Source organism: Aquarana catesbeiana, linkage group LG01 (genome assembly GCF_042186555.1).
Source record: "Aquarana catesbeiana isolate 2022-GZ linkage group LG01, ASM4218655v1, whole genome shotgun sequence".
NCBI classification, from domain to species: Eukaryota; Metazoa; Chordata; class Amphibia; order Anura; family Ranidae; genus Aquarana; species Aquarana catesbeiana.
In genome coordinates, this window is record NC_133324.1 from 967269094 (window position 1) to 967286960 (window position 17867).

Below are 17867 nucleotides of genomic sequence, written 5' to 3' on the forward strand. Positions count from 1 at the left end.
GCGCTGCTAATTCGGTGTCGCACTGATTAGAACAGTGCCATTGCCTCCAATAGGCTGCGACTTGTCATGCGATTTTATCTCTCAAATTGCATGACAAATCGCTCCAATGTGAAACTAGGTTTTGGTGTCCAAAGTCAGTGTTTCTCCACTCCACTTCTCTAGGTGCACCACCAGGTCCTGTTTTCTGTATTTTCCTCAGTATAAAAACGACTGTGTGAATTACTAACCTTGAAAATGACATCATCACCTGTGACAAAAGCAAAAAATATTGAAACCATGACCTGGGAATGCATCTGGAGAAGGAGAGTTGGGAAACACTGCCCTAAGTAATGTTAATTGTAATCTTTATGTGTTTTTAAGAATCCCAAAGCCAAAATTTGAAGATGCCCACAAATTGTGCCAAAAGATTCTTGTTTTCCTCATGATCCCATGCCTAAAATGTGTGTCTTTCCCAACATCTAGATTGCTAAAGCCACAAAATACACAGTGGGTCAACATCTGCTAGCTCCCATCACGGGTTATAAATGTACACATTTTGGGGGTGCAACCCCTTCCTCATAACTAAAGTAGGTGAGAGGAAGGGGTTACACACCCAAAACGCGTCCATTGATACCCCATGATGGGAGATAGTACATGTTAGCAATGGATGCGTTTTGGGGGTGCAACCCCTTCCTCTCACCTAATTTCGTTATGAGGAAAGGGTTGCACCCCCAAAATGCGTATATTTATACCCTGTGATGGGAGATAGGACATGTTGACACGCTGTGTGTTTTGGGGCTTTAGAAACTAACCTGTTTGTAGCTACACATTATGGAGGACATCCCTGGCACACTCATAGAGATATGGTGAGAGGCAGACACATATGAAGGAGGACATTCCTGGCACCCATATAGATATGATGAGAGGCAGACACATATGAAGGAGGACATTCCTGGCACCCAAAGAGATATGGTGAGAGGCAGACACACATTCCTGGCACTTATAGAGATATGATGAGAGGCAGACACAGATTGAGGAGTACATCCCTGGCACCTAGTGCTGCTTCTTGGCCTAGGCCGACAAGGCCCAGGCTTAGGGCGGCACTTTGTGAGGGGCGGCAAAAAAGCCGCCTCCGCATGCAAAAGAAACCCCCCATCCCGTCATCCCAAGTCCTGGTTCCCGCGGCCGCCTCCCGCACAAATACAGCCCTGGCGCCAGGCTTGCTGTAGCGTGGGATTTGTAAATATTGTGGGCAGTATATGGAGCATGCTTGGTCGGCGGGCAGGGGGTGGGGCAGCAGCGGCGGCAACTGGCACCCCCATAAGCAGCCAGTGATTGGCCAGGCCAGCTGAACGTAATCTGACTGGTGGAGACGGAGCTCAATGCTCCGCCCACTCTCCTCCGCACGGCTTACTTCTTCAATGAATCTTCTCCCCGGCCCGGGGCGATAGGAGTAGGAGAGAGAGGAGCACGAGGGGAATCCCCAGCCAGCGGCCAGGACAGGTTATGTTACTATTACTAATGTGTGTGTCAATTGCTCAATATTGGGGTTATTATACTGATGGCCACTGATGAGCTGCACTAATATGGGCACTGATAGGCTGCACTGATATGGGCACTGATGAGCTTCACTGATATGGGCACTGATGAGCTTCACTGATATGGGCACTGATGAGATTCACTGATATGGGTACTGATAGGCTGCACTGATGAGCTGCACTGATATGGGCACTGATGAGCACTATTAGGCTGCACTTTTTGCCTCTGATGAGGCCACACTGATGGGCACTGATGAGGATGCTCTGATGGGCACTGATAAGGCTGTACTGATGGGCACTGATAGGCGGCACTGATGGCCACTGATGAGCTGCACTGTTGGGCACTGATAAGGCTGCACTGATGGGCACTGATAAGGCTGTACTGATGAGCACTGATAGGTGGCACTGATGGCCACTGACTGATGAGGCCACTTGGTACCTACTTTTATTGTAGAGAGAGGAAGAGGTGGAGCTCTAAAAGGAAAAGGTGAAGCCTAAACAGGAAGGGTGTGGTTTACAGATAGGGCAGGTCTTAAACAGGAAGTGGTGTGGCCTTGACAGGAAGGGGTGGCCCATATTTTAATTGGGGGGTGCATGAGTTTAGAGATATGATGAGAGGCAGACACACATGACGGAGGACATCCCTGGCACCCATAAAGATATGGTGAGAGGCAGACACATATGAAGAGGACATTCCTGGCACCCAAAGAGATATGATGAGAGGCAGACACACATGACGGAGGACATTCCTGGCACCCATAGAGATATGATGAGAGGAAGACACAGATGGAGGAGGACATTCCTGGCACCCATAGAGATATGATGAGAGGAAGACACAGATGGAGGAGGACATTCCTGGCAACCACAGAGATATGATGAGAGGAAGACACAGATGGAGGAGGACATTCCTGGCAACCACAGAGATATGATGAGAGGCAGACACACATGAAGGAGGACATCCCTGGCACCCATAGAGATATGATGAGAGGCAGACACATATGAAGGAGGACATTCCTGGCACCCATAGAGATATGATGAGAGGAAGACACAGATGGAGGAGGACATCCCTGGCACCCCTAGAGATATAATGAGAGGCAGACACACATGACGGAGTACATTCCTGGCACCCATAAAGATATGATGAGAGGCAGACACACATGAAGGAGGACATTCCTGGCACCCACAGAGATATGATGAGAGGCAGACACACATGAAGGAGGACATCCCTGGCACCCATAGAGATATGATGAGAGGCAGACACATATGAAGGAGGACATTCCTGGCACCCATAGAGATATGATGAGAGGCAGACACACATGAAGGAGGACACCCCTGGCACCTATAGAGATATGATGAGAGGCAGATACACATGAAGGAGGACACCCCTGGCACCCATAGAGAAATGATGAGAGGCAGACACACATGGAGGACAAAAGCAGTGTTGTCTGTAGGATTACGGACAGTTTGAAAAAAAAATGGGCACTTTTTTTTCTGTCCGTAATTGGCCTGGCCCACTTGAGCTGAGTGCACTGCTACTGCTCAGATGGGGCGGATCCAGTGGTGGCAATGCCTGGAAGCCCTGATCTCCAGTAGGGATGGGCTGAACAACCCCCTGTTTGAGTCGCACCAGAACTTTCGAACATCGCGAAAGTTCGAAACCGAATAATGGACCCCATTGAAGTCTATGGGACCTGCACGTGAAGAATCAAAAGTGCCCATTTTGAAGGCCTACATGCAAGTAATTGGGCATACAATGGTTATGGGGGTCTGGGTACTGCCCTGGGGACATGAATCAATGAAAAAAGTTTGTAAACAACATAATTTTTAAATGAGTTGTGATTCATTGATACTTAAAGTGAAAGCATAAAAATGAAAAATTCCTTTCAATATAGTGTCGGGGGGTCCCCGTAAAGTGGCACATCTGTACTGTGTAAAGAAGCTGCTGCAGCAATAATTGCATTTATAAAGCCAAAAACATGACATTTTCCCTGGAAGCTTTCTTTATTTTGTAAGCAACGGCTTGGGGAGCTAGTTTGCATGATGAGGCTACAATGTAGTGCACTGGGAAGAAGATTAGAGATTTTTTTGGATAAATTCTTGTGTCTCTTCCACAGACTTTGAATAGAAGTAATAGGTGCGGAAAAATTTGGATGTCAGTGGCACCTTCACACCGTAACCCTATAGAGGTACTCTTGATGAAAGCAAGAATTGGCCTTGCTGTCAAAAATTTAAATGATATGCACCTGTCAAACAGGTGGGAAAAATTGGTCTTTTGGTCTCAATGGCGCCTTCACACCATAACCATATAGAGGTACTATTGATGAAGGCAAGAATTGGCCTTGCTATCAAAAATTAAAATGATATGCATCTGTCAAACAGGTGCAAAAAATTGGTCTTTGGATGTCAGTGGCGCCTTCACACCGTAACCCTATAGAGGTATTTTTGATGAAAGCAAGAATTGGCCTTGCTATCAAAAATTGCAATGATATGCACCTGTCAAACAGGTGTGGGAAAATTGAGCTTTGGGTGTCGGTGGCACCTTCACACCATAACCCTATAGAGGTACTCCTGATGAAAGCAAGAATTGGCCTTGCTGTCAAAAATTGCAATGATATGCACCTGTCAAACAGGTGTGGGAAAATTGGTTTTTGGGTGTCGGTGGCACCTTCACACCCTGAGACCCCATTCACACAGGGGCAACACGACTTGCAGGTCGCCTCACCGAGGCGACCTGCACACGACTGCCCGGGCGACTTGCAAAACGACTTCTGTATAGAAGTCTATGCAAGTCGCCCCAAGTCGCCCCCGAAGTCGTACAGGAACCTTTTTCTAAGTCAGAGCGACTTGCGTCGCTCCCCTTAGAACGGTTCCATAGCACAGAACGGGAGGCGACTTGTCAGGCGACTAGGTCGCCTGACAAGTCGTCCCTGTGTGAACGGGGTCTAAAGAGGTACTCTTGATGAAAGCAAGAATTGGCCTTGCTGTTAAAAATTGCAATGATATGCACCTGTCAAACAGGTGTGAAAAATTGGTCTTTGGGTATCGGTGGTGCCTTCACACCATAACAGTATAGAGGTACTCTTGATAAAAGCAAGAATTGGCCTTGCTGTAAAAAATTTTAACAATATGCATCTGTCAAACAGGTGCAGAAATATTGTTCTTTGGGTGTTAATTGTGCCCATGAAACCTACACCAAAAAAATTCTTCCAGATGAAATCAACAACCACAACACTAGGCAGCCTAGAAGTCCTGCAGAGATTCCACATTCCAAAGACACTTAATCAGCGACATCGGCATCATGGGCTTCATAGCTGCTGGTAATCCAGGACTGATTCATTTTGATAAAGTCCACAGAGTCTGTGGACAAACATGTTTTATTATCAGTAACAAAACTTCCAGCAGCACTGAATGCCCATTCGGAAAGCACGCTGGATGCAGGGCAGCCCAGCAGCTTAATAGCATTATGGGCAAGTTCTGGCCAGTGGTCTATTCTCATGACCCAGTAAGCCAGTGGATCGTCGACCGGAAATGCTCTCCACCTCTGTTTTTGCCTTCAGATAATCGTTCACCATGTGATGCAGACAATGTCGATGAGATGTTGAAGCTGACAGCACTGGGCGATGAGGACAAAAAAAATTGTGAAATGCATCACTAAGGCGGTCCTCTCTTGACCAACAGAAGCCTCAAAACTACGTTTTCCACTACACTGAAACCTACCACAGTCAGGAAAAGCATTAGATAAACTCCTCTTTAAGGTGTCCTCAAGAGATTTTATCTTTTGCTTTCTCTGTGGGGATGGGATGAGTTCCGGGACTTTCCCCTTGTAACGGTGGTCAATGAGGGTTGCCAACCAATAGCAATCCTTCTCCTTTATTCCACGTATTCTTGGGTCCTTTCGCAAGCTTTGAAGCATGAGGGAGCTCATGCATCGCAAATTTGCGGAGGCATGAGAAGCAGACTCCTCGGGGCCAATGAGGCTTACAGTATCTGAAAGTGCCTCCTCCCAGCCATATACTACTCCCAAGGGTTCTTGGGATGGAAAACCCTCTCTTACTGTTTGACATATGTCTTCCTCTGCTTTAGGGATATGATAAATATTGAGAATCTTCTCTCTATTTAACTGAGGCTCCACATATATCAATATTTATCATATCCCTTTTCTTTTTTTAGTAAAAAATATGCATCCCACCCCTGATGACTGGCAAGAAGCCAAGAAACAAGTCGGGTTCTCAAACTAAGGATACCCAATCAAGCCTATTTTAATCCCTGATATTATCAATTTAGTTCTGTCGAGTTTGTACTAATTTCATGTGATTTTGATTGGTAATTTTAATTCATGTATTTCTGTTATGAACTGCATCCATGTATGTCCATTGATTTGTCTGCACCCCAGATTCTCTGATGATTATTACTACCAATATATTAATCTTTTTGATTATATCTGTATTTATACCACTTAATTGTTATTGTATGCTTCAAAATCATGGACTAGCCCTAGGGGTCTTTGACTTTAAATTAAATCCAAATCATTTTACCTACTCACATGTATTCATTATTTTACTTTCAATTGACATGCTTCATTTAAAGTCCAACTTGCCTCCTCTTTTTCTCTGACTCATTGAATAGCCCCTTGAATGCTTAGGGGGTACATGTGGTTTATAGGACAATTCAGCAGAGGAGGGCATGGTGGAGGAGGGGGTAGAGCTGACAAATCTTGCATCATCACCACTAGCTGTATGGAGACATGGTGGCACAACAAGTTGAAGCACTGGGCCCTGTCCTGCATCCTTACGAGTTGCATGCAGAGTTACCAAGTGTGCTGTGAACGAAATATATTGTCCCTGACCATGCTTGCTGGACCCTGTGTCAGCAGTCACGTGGACTTTGTGGCTGATTGCCTTGCCCAATGATGCCACAACATTGCCTTCCATGTGATGGTACAGAGCTAGAATGGCCTTACGTGAAAAGAAATAGCGACTTGGAACCTGACATTGTGGTACAGCACATTCTGCAAATTCACAGAAGGGGGCAGAATCCACCAGATGGAAAGGCAGAAGTTGTAGAGCCAGCAGCTTTGACAAGCTTGCATTTAGAGACTGGGCATGTGGGTGGCAGTAGCTGTATGTTTTTTTTTCCGCTGCAGCAGATGGGGCAGAGAAATTTGCTGGCCATAGTTTACAGCTGGTGGTGCGTTACTGGCAGATGTGCTGCAAGGACCTGGAACACCCTGCCCTATACCATCATCTCTGTCAGTGGAGGCTGCTGAGAGGTCATGAGGTATAGCGGGGGTAGACCAGAAAGGTGAAGAGTAAGGAGGAAGGACAGATTTGTGCCCCTTTTGTGTGGCTTTCAGGTGCTCTTGCCAACAGCTGAGTGAAGGGCAGTTAAATGCGTTGGCAAGCATGTGGTACCCAAATGGCTACACGAAAGGTAACGCTCTGAAATATATAGCATTAAGCTTACAGTAACGCACTAAAATATACTGCGTTAAACAGCACGTAACGCACTTAAATATACGGCGGTAAACTTTCAGTAATGCACTGAACTATACTGCATTAAATGGCACGTAATGCACTGAAATATTCTGCCTTAAACTTGCAGTAACACACTGAAGTATACTGCGTTAAATATGCACTAACGCACAGAAATATAGTGCGTTAAACGGCATGTAACGTACTGAAATATACGGCATTAAACTTGCAGTAACGCACTGAAATATACTGCACAAAACATGCACTAACGCACAGAAATATACTGCGTTAAACGGCACGTAACGCATTGAAATATACGGCAATAAACTTGCAGTAATGCACTGAAATATACAGCGCTAAACATGCACTAACGCACAGAAATATACTGCCTTAAACGGCTCGTAACTCACTGAAGTACACTGTGTTAAACTTGCAGTAACGCACAGAAATATACTGCGCTAAACGTCATGTAACACACTGAAATATACAGCGTTTAACTTGCAGTAGCGCATTGAAATATTTGGTGAATAGAATCAGAATAGCACACTACAGAACACTAATGTCGCGTACACACGGTCGGATTTTACAACGGAAAATGTTCGATTTGAGCTTGTTGTTGGAAATTCTGATCGGAATTTCCGACAAATAAAATTTGAGATCTGGATTTCAAATTTTCCGACAACAAAATCCGTTGTCGTAAATTCCGATCGTTTGTACACACAATGTTCCACGCATGCTCGGATTCAAGCAGAAGAGCCGTACTGGCTATTGAACTTCATTTTTCTCAGCTCGTCATACATGTTAGGTCATCGTGTTCTTGACGTTCGGAATTTCCGACAAGATTTGTGTGACCGTGTGTATGCAAAACAAGTTTGAGCGAACATCCATCGGAAAAAAACATGGATTTTGTTGTCCGACAAGATTTGAGCGATCGTGTGTACGCGGCATTACTCTCCAGTAGCACTGAACAGAGCCCTGTTCTATCTCTCTCCACGCAGATGTCACACTAAAAATGGCCACTATTGAAAGAATACTTTTATAGTGTGGGGCAGGACTAGGAGCAATGAGCCATGATTGGATAGAGTCATCATGACAGCGTCCAATCATAGCTCTGACAGTGCTCTGTTCCCTGATTGGGCAAAGTTTTCATTGCTTCAGCCAATCAGGGATTCCAATGCACTGTGCAGTGGTGCAGTGCATTGTGGTCATTCGGCGGGCTGAACAAACGGACGAACGCTCGATAATAAGGGTGTTCGTCGAACGAGCGAGCAATCAATGTGTGGCCCAAATTCATGCTCGGGCCGAACCGTTCGCCCATCCCCAGCTAGGGAAATAGTGGCAGAGGCTGATGAGTAGGGATGAGTCGAATACCTACCTGGTTCGGTTCGCACCAGAATTTGCAAACGGGCAAACATTTTGTGCGAACGCTGTTAAAGTCTATGGGACACGAACATGAAAAATCAAAAGTGCTAATTTTAAATTCTTGTATGCAAGTTATTGTCATAAAAAGTGTTTGGGGACCCGGGTCCTGCCCCAGGGGACATGTATCAATGCAAAAAAAAGTTTAAAAAATGTCAGTTTTTTCAGGAGCAGTGATTTTAATAATTGCTTAACCACTTCAGCCCCGGAAGGATTTACCCCCTTCCTGACCAGAGCGTTTTTTGCGATTCGGCACTGCGTCGCTTTAACTGACAATTGCGCGGTCATGCGACGTGGCTCCCAAACAAAATTGACATCCTTTTTTTCCCACTAATAGAGCTTTCTTTTGGTGGTATTTGATCGCCTCTGCGATTTTTATTTTTTGCGCTATAAACAAAATAAGAGTGACAATTTTGAAAAAAACGCATTATTTTTTACATTTTGCTATAATAAATATCCCCTAAAAATATATAAAAAAAACATTTTTTTTCTTCAGTTTAGGCCAATCGTATTCTTCTACATATTTTTGGTAAAAAAAATCGCAATAAGCATTTATTAATTGGTTTGCGCAAACGTTATAGCGTTTACTAAATAGGGGATAGTTTTATGGCATTTTTATTAATAATTTTTTTTTTACTAGTAATGGCGGCGATCAGAGATTTTTATTGTGACTGCGACGTTATGGCGGACATGTCGGACATTTTTGACACATTTTTGGGACCATTGTCATTTATACATCGATCAGTGCGATTAAAAATGCACTGATTACTGTGTAAATGACACTGGCAGTGAAGGGGTTAACCATTAGGGGGCGGGGAGGGGTTAAGTGTATCCTAGGGAGTGATTACTAACTGTAGGGGGATGGGCTGTGTGGCTGACGTCACTGATCTCTGCTCCGATGACAGGGAGCAGAGATCGAGTGACACTTCTCACTAGGCAGAACGGGGAGATGCTGTTTACAACGGCATCTCCCCGTTCATCCGCTCCGTGAGGCGATCGCGGGTCTCCCCACGGCGATCGAGTCCGCGGGACCCGCGACCCGACTCACGGAGCTCTCGGCCGGCGCGCGTGCGCACGCACGGGCACGGCGGGAAATTCAAATGGACGTACAGGTACGCCCATTTACCCAGCCGTGCCGCTCTGCCGACGTACATCGGCGTGCGCCGGTCGGCAAGCGGTTAAAGTGAAACATTAAAAAATAGGATTTTTATAACAGCTTACTTGTAAAATCCTTTACACAAAGTACATCACGGGACACAGAGCAGCAGTAATTACTGTATGGGTTATATGGCACCTTCAGGTGATGGACACTGGCACACCCTAAACAGGAAGTTCAATTCCCCATATAACCCTTCCCCTTACTGGGAGTACCTCAGTTTTGTAGCAAAGCAATACACGTGTAACCAGAAAGAGGGGAGGGACCTCTGTGTCCTATGATGTACTCCAACTAAAGGATTTTACAGGTAAGCTGTTATAAAAATCCTATTTTCTTAATCTTACATCACGGGACACAGAGCCACAGTAATTACTGTCTGGGATGTCCCAGAGCAATGCCACCTGAGGGGAGGGGACACAACAAAAGTAGGGTGCAATCAGACCTGAGGACCTATACTGCAGCCTGCAGCACACTGCGCCCAAAGACGACATCCTCATGCCTTCTTATATCCACCTAATAGAATCTGGTGAATATATGGACTGAAGACCAGGTTGCGGCCTTGCAGATTTGAGCCATGGAGGCTTGGTGATGCACTGCCCACGAAGCACTAACAGCCCTGGTGGAGTGCGCTTTGACCTGAAAAGGTGGAACCTTCCTCTTCAAGCCATAAGCTTGAATAATTACCTGCCGAATCCATTTTGCAATAGTGGATTTCGATGCTGCCTGTCCTTTCCTAGGACCTTCCGGCAACACAAACAAAACATCTGTTTTCCGAATCTGAGCAGTCGCCTTCAAATAGATCTTGTCCGCTCTCACTACATCCAAAGAGTGTAGTGACTTTTCTTCCTTAGAACAGGGTTCTGGAAAAAATGAAGGTAAAACAATATCCTGGTTTAGGTGAAAACCTGAAACCACCTTTGGCAGAAAGCTAGAATGAGGACGCAATACCACTCTATCCTTGTGAACGATCAAATATGGCTCTTTACAAGAAAGAGCCGCCAGCTCTGATACCCTTCTTGCAGAAGAAATGACTACCACTTCCTTGTCAAAAGGACCAAAGGAACATGTTGTATCGGCTCAAAAGTCTGTTTCTGTAATGTGGACAGAACTAAATTCAATGCGAAGCCAGCGGACATTGAAATAACACTGATAAGGCTGAGACCTGGCCCTTGATAGTACTCAAGGCCAGCTTCATCTCTAGCCCCATTTGCAGAAAGGAAAGAATTCTACCTATGACATACTTCCTAGGATGCCAACCCCTGGATTCACACCAAGAAACATATGCCTTTCAGACTCTATAATAAATGAAAGCTGGATTCCTTGCATTAATCAAAGTAGGTAGCACTGAGCCTGAAAGCACACAATTCTTTAGAATGTGGGCTTCAATAGCCAAACTGTTAAATTTAGTGTTTGTAAAGTAGGATGGAACACTGGTCCCTGTGATAGCAGGTCTGGACGTGGTGGTAGGGTCCATGGGTTTCCTACAGCCATGTTACTATTTCTGCATACCAAGATCTTCTGGGCCACGCTGGGGCCACAAGAACTACCGATTTTCTTTCCCGCTTGATCCTGCGAAGAAGTCGAGGTAGCAGCAGAATAGGAGAGAACGCATAAATCAGTGAGAACTGACCCTACGGAGTCACCAACGCATCTGTTCCGCATGCGAGTGGATCCCTTGTTCTTGACACAAAGTTGTCGACTTTGTTGTTGAACCTGGACGCAAACAGCTCTACATCCGGGATCCCCCATCGTTGGCATATAGCCAGGAAGATGTCGGGGTAAAGTGACCATTCCCCCGGGAACAACTGCTGGCGACTTAGGTAGTCTGCGTGCCAGTTCTCTACCCCTGGAATGAAGATTGCCGAAATGCACGGCACCTGTTCTTCTGCCCAGGTTAGGATATGGTTTACCTCTGCCTGGGCTGCCTGACTTCTGGTGCCCCCTTGGTGATTGATATAAGCCACTGTTGTGGTATTGTCGGATTGAATCCTGACAGGAGAATTCTGTAACCTGAATGTCCAGGCCTTTAGGGCTAGACGCGCCTTCCGAATCTCTAGAATGTTGATGGGCAAGGTCTTTTCAGTTCTGGACCATTTCCCCTGGACAGACGCTTCTTCCAGGACTGCTTCCCAATCTGAAAGGCTGGCATCTGTTGTTACCACCTTCCAGTTAACCGGTAAGAAGGATTTCCCCTTTTGCAGATTCTCGGATATCCTCCACCAACTGAGGTTTTGGCGCACTTTTGGCAACAAACGCATTGGAAAATCTATTGCCTGAATCTTTTTGTTCCAGGCCGATAGGATACTGTTTTGCAGCAGTCTCGAATGAAACTGAGCATAGGGAAATGCTTCGAATGAAGTCACTATCTTCCCCAATAACCTCATACAAAGGAGAATGGAAGGACCTTTCTTTGCCCTGACCCCTTGGACCAGCTCCTTTATGGTGCTGATCTTTGTCTGGGGTAAAAACACCTTTCTTTGGGCTGTATCTATGACCAGACACAAGTACTCTAATATTCTTACTGGCTTTAAAGAAGATTTTTCTAGGTTCATGACCCAACCTAGGTATTCCAGGTAGTTGATTGTAGTGACTACACTTTGATTCAAGCGGACTACCGACCGGTCGATTAAGAGCAGGTCGTCCAGGTATGCTATTATTGTTATACCTTGAGTCCTTAATTTGGCCAGAGGAAGGGCCAGAAGTTTTGTAAACACCCAAGGTGCAGTAGCTAGACCGAAAGGCAAGGCTACAAACTGAAAATGAAGTTTTTCTACTTCAAAACGCAGATACTTCTGGTGAGCGGGGAAAATAGGTACATGCAGGTATGTACGATTTATGCCAGAAGCTCTCCCCCTTGTAGGATGGAGACTACTGATCATATTGATTCCATGCGAAAAGAGCGAATCTTCGGGAACCAGTTTAGATCTTTGAGATCTAGAATGGGTCTGACATCCCCATTTGGTTTTGGTCCTGTGAAAAGGTTTGAATAAAACCCTGACCCCTGGTTTTCCACGGGGACCACCACGATCACCTTTTGTGATAAAAGTCGGTCCTATGCTAGAAAGAGAGACTTCTTTTTCTCTGGATCTTTGGGGACATTCGACCTGAGGAAGATGGGAATTCTCGGAACTCTAGTTTGTAACCTAGAGCTATTGTGGAGACCACCCATCTGTCCCGAAATTCTTCCTGCCAGACCTTTGAGAACTGCAGAAGTCTTCCCCCCACTCGAGCGAGCGGGGGAGCCCCTTCATAAAGAAGCTTTAGCGTTCTGTCTTGCGGGTTTCTTCTCCCAGGACCTCTTTTGTCCCTGGGATTGACCCTGAGGTTTACCTCTTGAACCTGACAGTGGAGGCTGTCGTGACTGCCTGGAAGCTGATGCCCCTGGCACTGGAGAAAGAGCCCGTTTAAATGAGGGGCATTCACTCTGTTTCTTAACTGGCAAAAGGGTACTTTTTCCACTTGATATTCTTTGGATATATTTGTCCAAATCCTCCCCAAACAGCTTTTCACCACAGAAAGGAAAACCAGCCAGGAGCTTTTTCCATGGTGCTTTGGCTGACCAAACTTTCAACCATAAGATTCTCCGCATATGCAACCCAACTAAAGCGTAAGGCGAGAGGTTTGAAGAATAGAATCTCTAATTGCGTCCATTGCAAAGTACAAAGCCGCTGGCAGCTCAGCTAATTCCTGGGCCTGCTGTTCAGGGACCACCTTGAGTACCTGTTTCAACTGGTCTCTCAAGACCTGACATACCCCAATTTTTTATCAGTTGGATCCCTAAAGCATTTGTGCATTGTCAACCGGACAAGTCAAATTTTTATTCACAGGAAGATATAGCAGCGTCAATTGCTGGTATACTCCACATCTTAGTACATTTTTCCTCCATAGGATAAAGTGTTTAAAACTTTTTAGGAGGGAAAAAGTGCTTATCTAGGTAATCCCACTCAGAATACATAAGCTTTTCTAGTAATGAATGAACAGGAAAGGCAGGCAAGGCTTGTGGAGGCTTTAGTGAACCCAAACAAGAAGTGGGCTCTTCAATCGACTCCATTAAAGGTAGCTTAAATGTGGAAAGGACCACTTCAGTAAGAAAATGTACCAGCAACTTCTCAGCATGTGAAGCTGAAGAAGATCCTTCCCCACATGACTCCTCTGAAGAGGAATTATCAGCCTGATCACGGTCCCCTGAGGGGGATTCATCCTCCGTTTGGGCATCCTGGGTGGTAGAAGGGGACCTAATGCATTTTCTTCCACTCTGTGAAGATGCGATAAAAGCCGCTAATCTTTCCTCTAAGCCACCCATAGCTGAGGAGAAAACCTGCTCAGTTATATAGACAGGGGCTGAAGTGTCGGAAGCAATTGGAGCCCCTGATGACCCTGATGGCTCGCTCTGACCAGCCTCCTTAGTAGGGGATGGTGTTGCAGAGGGAGGGTCCTTAGGACCTGAGGGCGACCCCTTTGTGTCCTTGGTCTTTGCAGCATTTAAACCAACTCCTCTGGTCATAGTGCCGAGCACAACGCAGAGGTACCACCAAAAAAAATGCACCCCCTGCTGAGCAATAGTCCAGCAACTGCCGCTGCTATTAAGCTCAGCCTGATGCTTAAAGTAAATGTGCCTGGGAATACCTGTGTCACCAGCTCACATGCCCCCCCCCCGTCCGCTCTGTGCCCCTCCTAGCTGTATGCACCTGAAAAAGGTGCATTTTATAGCTATGCAGCCCACGTTGTGGACGCTCAATTCGCACCAATGCCGCTAAGCCCCGCCCCCTCCTTCCTCCGACCACCCACCGCCCCCCCTCATCTATTTTAAAATAGAGTGATTTCCTGCGCAAGGCGGGCTCTGATTCTGCCCGACCGCATGGAGGACTGGGGGAGGAGGAGAGGGGGAGAAGGAGGACCGCTGTAATAAAGGCGGGAGCGGCGCAGCACACCACCATTTAGTGCCATGCTCCCTCTGCCTGGAGGAAGCTATCCATGTGGGGGGACATTCCTGGAGAAGAGAACCCCCCCCCCTTCCACGACTATACCTGGAGCTTTGGGCCGGAGAAGCGTGCAGCCTGAGACACAGAGGCGAGACTGACAAGCATGGAATCAGGTACGTGCTCTTGACAGCCAACCCACGGTGGTGACTTTAGGCATAGCAAACATTTACTTTAAAGGAGAAAGCCCACAAGAATTAGAAAAATTCCTTAGGAATCTCCCTTACCTTATCCAGATGGAGGGTTCTGTGGTAACAGACCCAATCTTCACCTCTCACGGTGGGCTCCGTTTAGAAAAAACCTTCAGAGACTGGGGCCACCTTTTTTATCACGGGATCCACAGCCCTGGGCCTGTAAAAAGCACCCGCCAGGAATATGGCTGAAAAAAACAAATACTGGGTCCCGTGGTCCAGCTCTCTAAAAAGAGAAGCGTTACAGGAAAACCTTGTTTCTTCAGACACGAGGCCCGGGTACCATTCAATTTGGTCTGGAAAAGACACTTTGAATGGATCCGGTTGCATGGCTTGCCCCAGTAAGGAATATTCCAGCGGAGCTCAGCACAGCACATCTATACTCGTGACCAATACCTAAGACACTGGCGAAAAAACTAAGGTACTCCCGGTAAGGGGAGGGGTTATATGGGGAATTGAACTTCCTGTTTAGTGCCAGTGTCCATCACCAAAAGGTGCCTATATAACCCAGACAGTAATTACTGTGGCTCTGTGTCCCGTTATGTACGCTAAAGAAATAAAATATTCCTTTAATTATCATGCCTGGGGGTTGCCTTAGATTGCCTGTAAAGTATCTTTCCGTGTTTAGAACCCATACCACAGGAAAATGACATTTCTAAAGGAAAAAATGTCATTTAAAACTGCTCGCGGCTATAATGTATTGGCGGGTCCTGGCAATATAGAAAAAAATCATTGAAAAAAACAACGTGGGTTCACCCCCCAGTCCATTACCAGGCCCTTTGGGTCTGGTATGAATATTAAGGGGAACCCCACACCAAAAATACAAAAACAAAAAAATGCCGTGGATGTCCCCCCCAAAATACACACCAGGCCCCTTAGGTCTGGAATGAAAATTAGGGGGAACCCCGCACCAAAATGTAAAAAAAAAATGGCGTGGGGGTCCCCCAGGCCCCCAGGCACTATATACTGTGAACAGCAGTATATATACACTATACGGACTGCACTATATACTCTGTAGAAAAATTGGGCCTTAGGTGTTGGTGGTGCACAGGAACGGGCCCTGCTTAACTATTGTCTCAAAAATTGTAATTACATGCCCCTGTTCAACAGGGGCAGAAAAATTGGGCCTTTGGTTTTGGTCGTGCCAAAACACTGTAAGCCCTCACAGTTACTCTTGTTGGGTGCAGGAACGGGCCCTGCTGTGAAATATTAGATCAAAAATTGTAATTACATGGCCCTGTTAAACAGGGGCAGAAAAATTGGGCCTTGGGTAGTGGTGGTCCCACGACACTGTAACCCCTCACAGATACTCTTGTTGGGCGCAGAAATGGGCCCTGCTGTGAAATTGAGGAGCAATAGGATAGGCAGCATAGGTAGTCTTCAAGGGATCCCAGATCCATAGAAAATTCAATCAGCTACATCAGCATCAGGTGCTTGATAGCTGCTGATCCAGGACTGATTCATTTTTTATAAATGTGAGCCTATTAACGGAGTTTGTGGACAGGCACACTCTTTATTCCATTACAAACCCTCCAGCAGCACTGACTGTGTGTTCAGAAAGCACATTGGATGCAAGACAGGCCAGTAGCTCGATTGCATATTGAGCAAGTTCTGGCCAGTGATCCATCCTCATGACCCAATAGCCCAGTGGATGCTCTGTTGGAAAGGTCTCCAAGTCTGCTCTTGCCTCTTGGTATTCCTGCACCATATAATGCAGATGCTGGTGATGGTTGCTGCAACTGATCAGACCTTGGCGATGAGGACTGAAAAATAGTTCAAAGGCATCTGTCAGCCGGCCACTTTCTCCACCGCTCTCCCTCTGACTGAACGAAGCCTCAGCAACACTTTTTCCAGCACCAGGAAATAGTAACCTCCCAGGGTCTGGAAATGCGTTACACAAACCTTTCTTTAAGGCCTCCTGAAGATGTTTCATCCTCTGCTCCCTCTGCGAAGGCAGGATGAGTTCTGCAACTTTACCTTTGTAACAAGAAGGGTTGCCAGCCAGTAATGATCCCTCTCCTTGATAACTCGAATCCTAGGGTCCTTTCGGAATCAGGGAGGCCACCGCAGCATAACTTTGCAAAGGCATTCAATTGTGAGTCCTCTGGGTCACTGAAGATGATGTTGTAAGGAACTACCTCGTCCCAGCCACATACAACTCCTTGGGATTCTGGGGACTGAAAACCATCCCTTCAAGACTGCTGCTGAGTGTTATCCTCTACATCCATGCTGACACAATCCTCCTCTTCTTCCTGTGTGTTTTTGGTAGGCCCGCGGGAATGCTATCTGGATAAAGGGGGCCTTGAGAGGTAAGGAAGTCCTCCTCTTCCTCCCGCTGTTCTGCCTCAAGTGCCCTGTCCATGATTTCACAAAGCATGTGCTCCAGCAGGAAGACTAGAGGGACAGTGTCACCGATGCATGCATTGTCGCTGTTCACCATCCTTGTGGCCTCCTCAAATGGTAACAGGACAGTGCATGCATCCTTGATTAGTAGCCACTGGCGTGGTGAAAAGAAGCAAAGCTTCCCTGACCCTGTCCTGGTGCCATACTCGCACAGGTACTCATTGATGGCCTTCTGCTGTGTGTGCAGTCCACTACCCGTTTAGGCTCTGAAGAAAGGGGTTCTCCCCCGAAACGCGTCAGATTTGCCTCATACACCTGATATCCGGTCTGGGTTTGTTGACGTTTGTTACTGCTCACCTGCAGCTATTGTCCATGCCTGACATTCATGCTCGTTTGTGAGTATTCATTTGCTGTTTTACCTTTTTTTTTATAAATGTTACCAGTGGTAATGCACTAGGTCGGTGCGCCCTCATTTCTTTCTTTTTTCTGTAGTCTATGAATACCCATTATTCTGAGGAGGGCTGCAAGACGGCAGATACCACTGAAGCATTCGGTCATACCACACATTGAGGAACTAGATACCCGAGAGATTTCTGGTTTTGTGCAGTCGCTGCAGCATTGTCAATGTTGAGTTCCACCTGGTGGGCATGTCACAAATGAGGCGCTTGCTGGGCAGGTTGAATTCCCTTTGAATGTCAGCCAGCCAAGCACTGGCATTGTATGACCGGCGGAAATGACCACAGACTTTTCTGGCCTGCCTCAGGAGATCTTTTAAGCCTGGGTAACTGGTC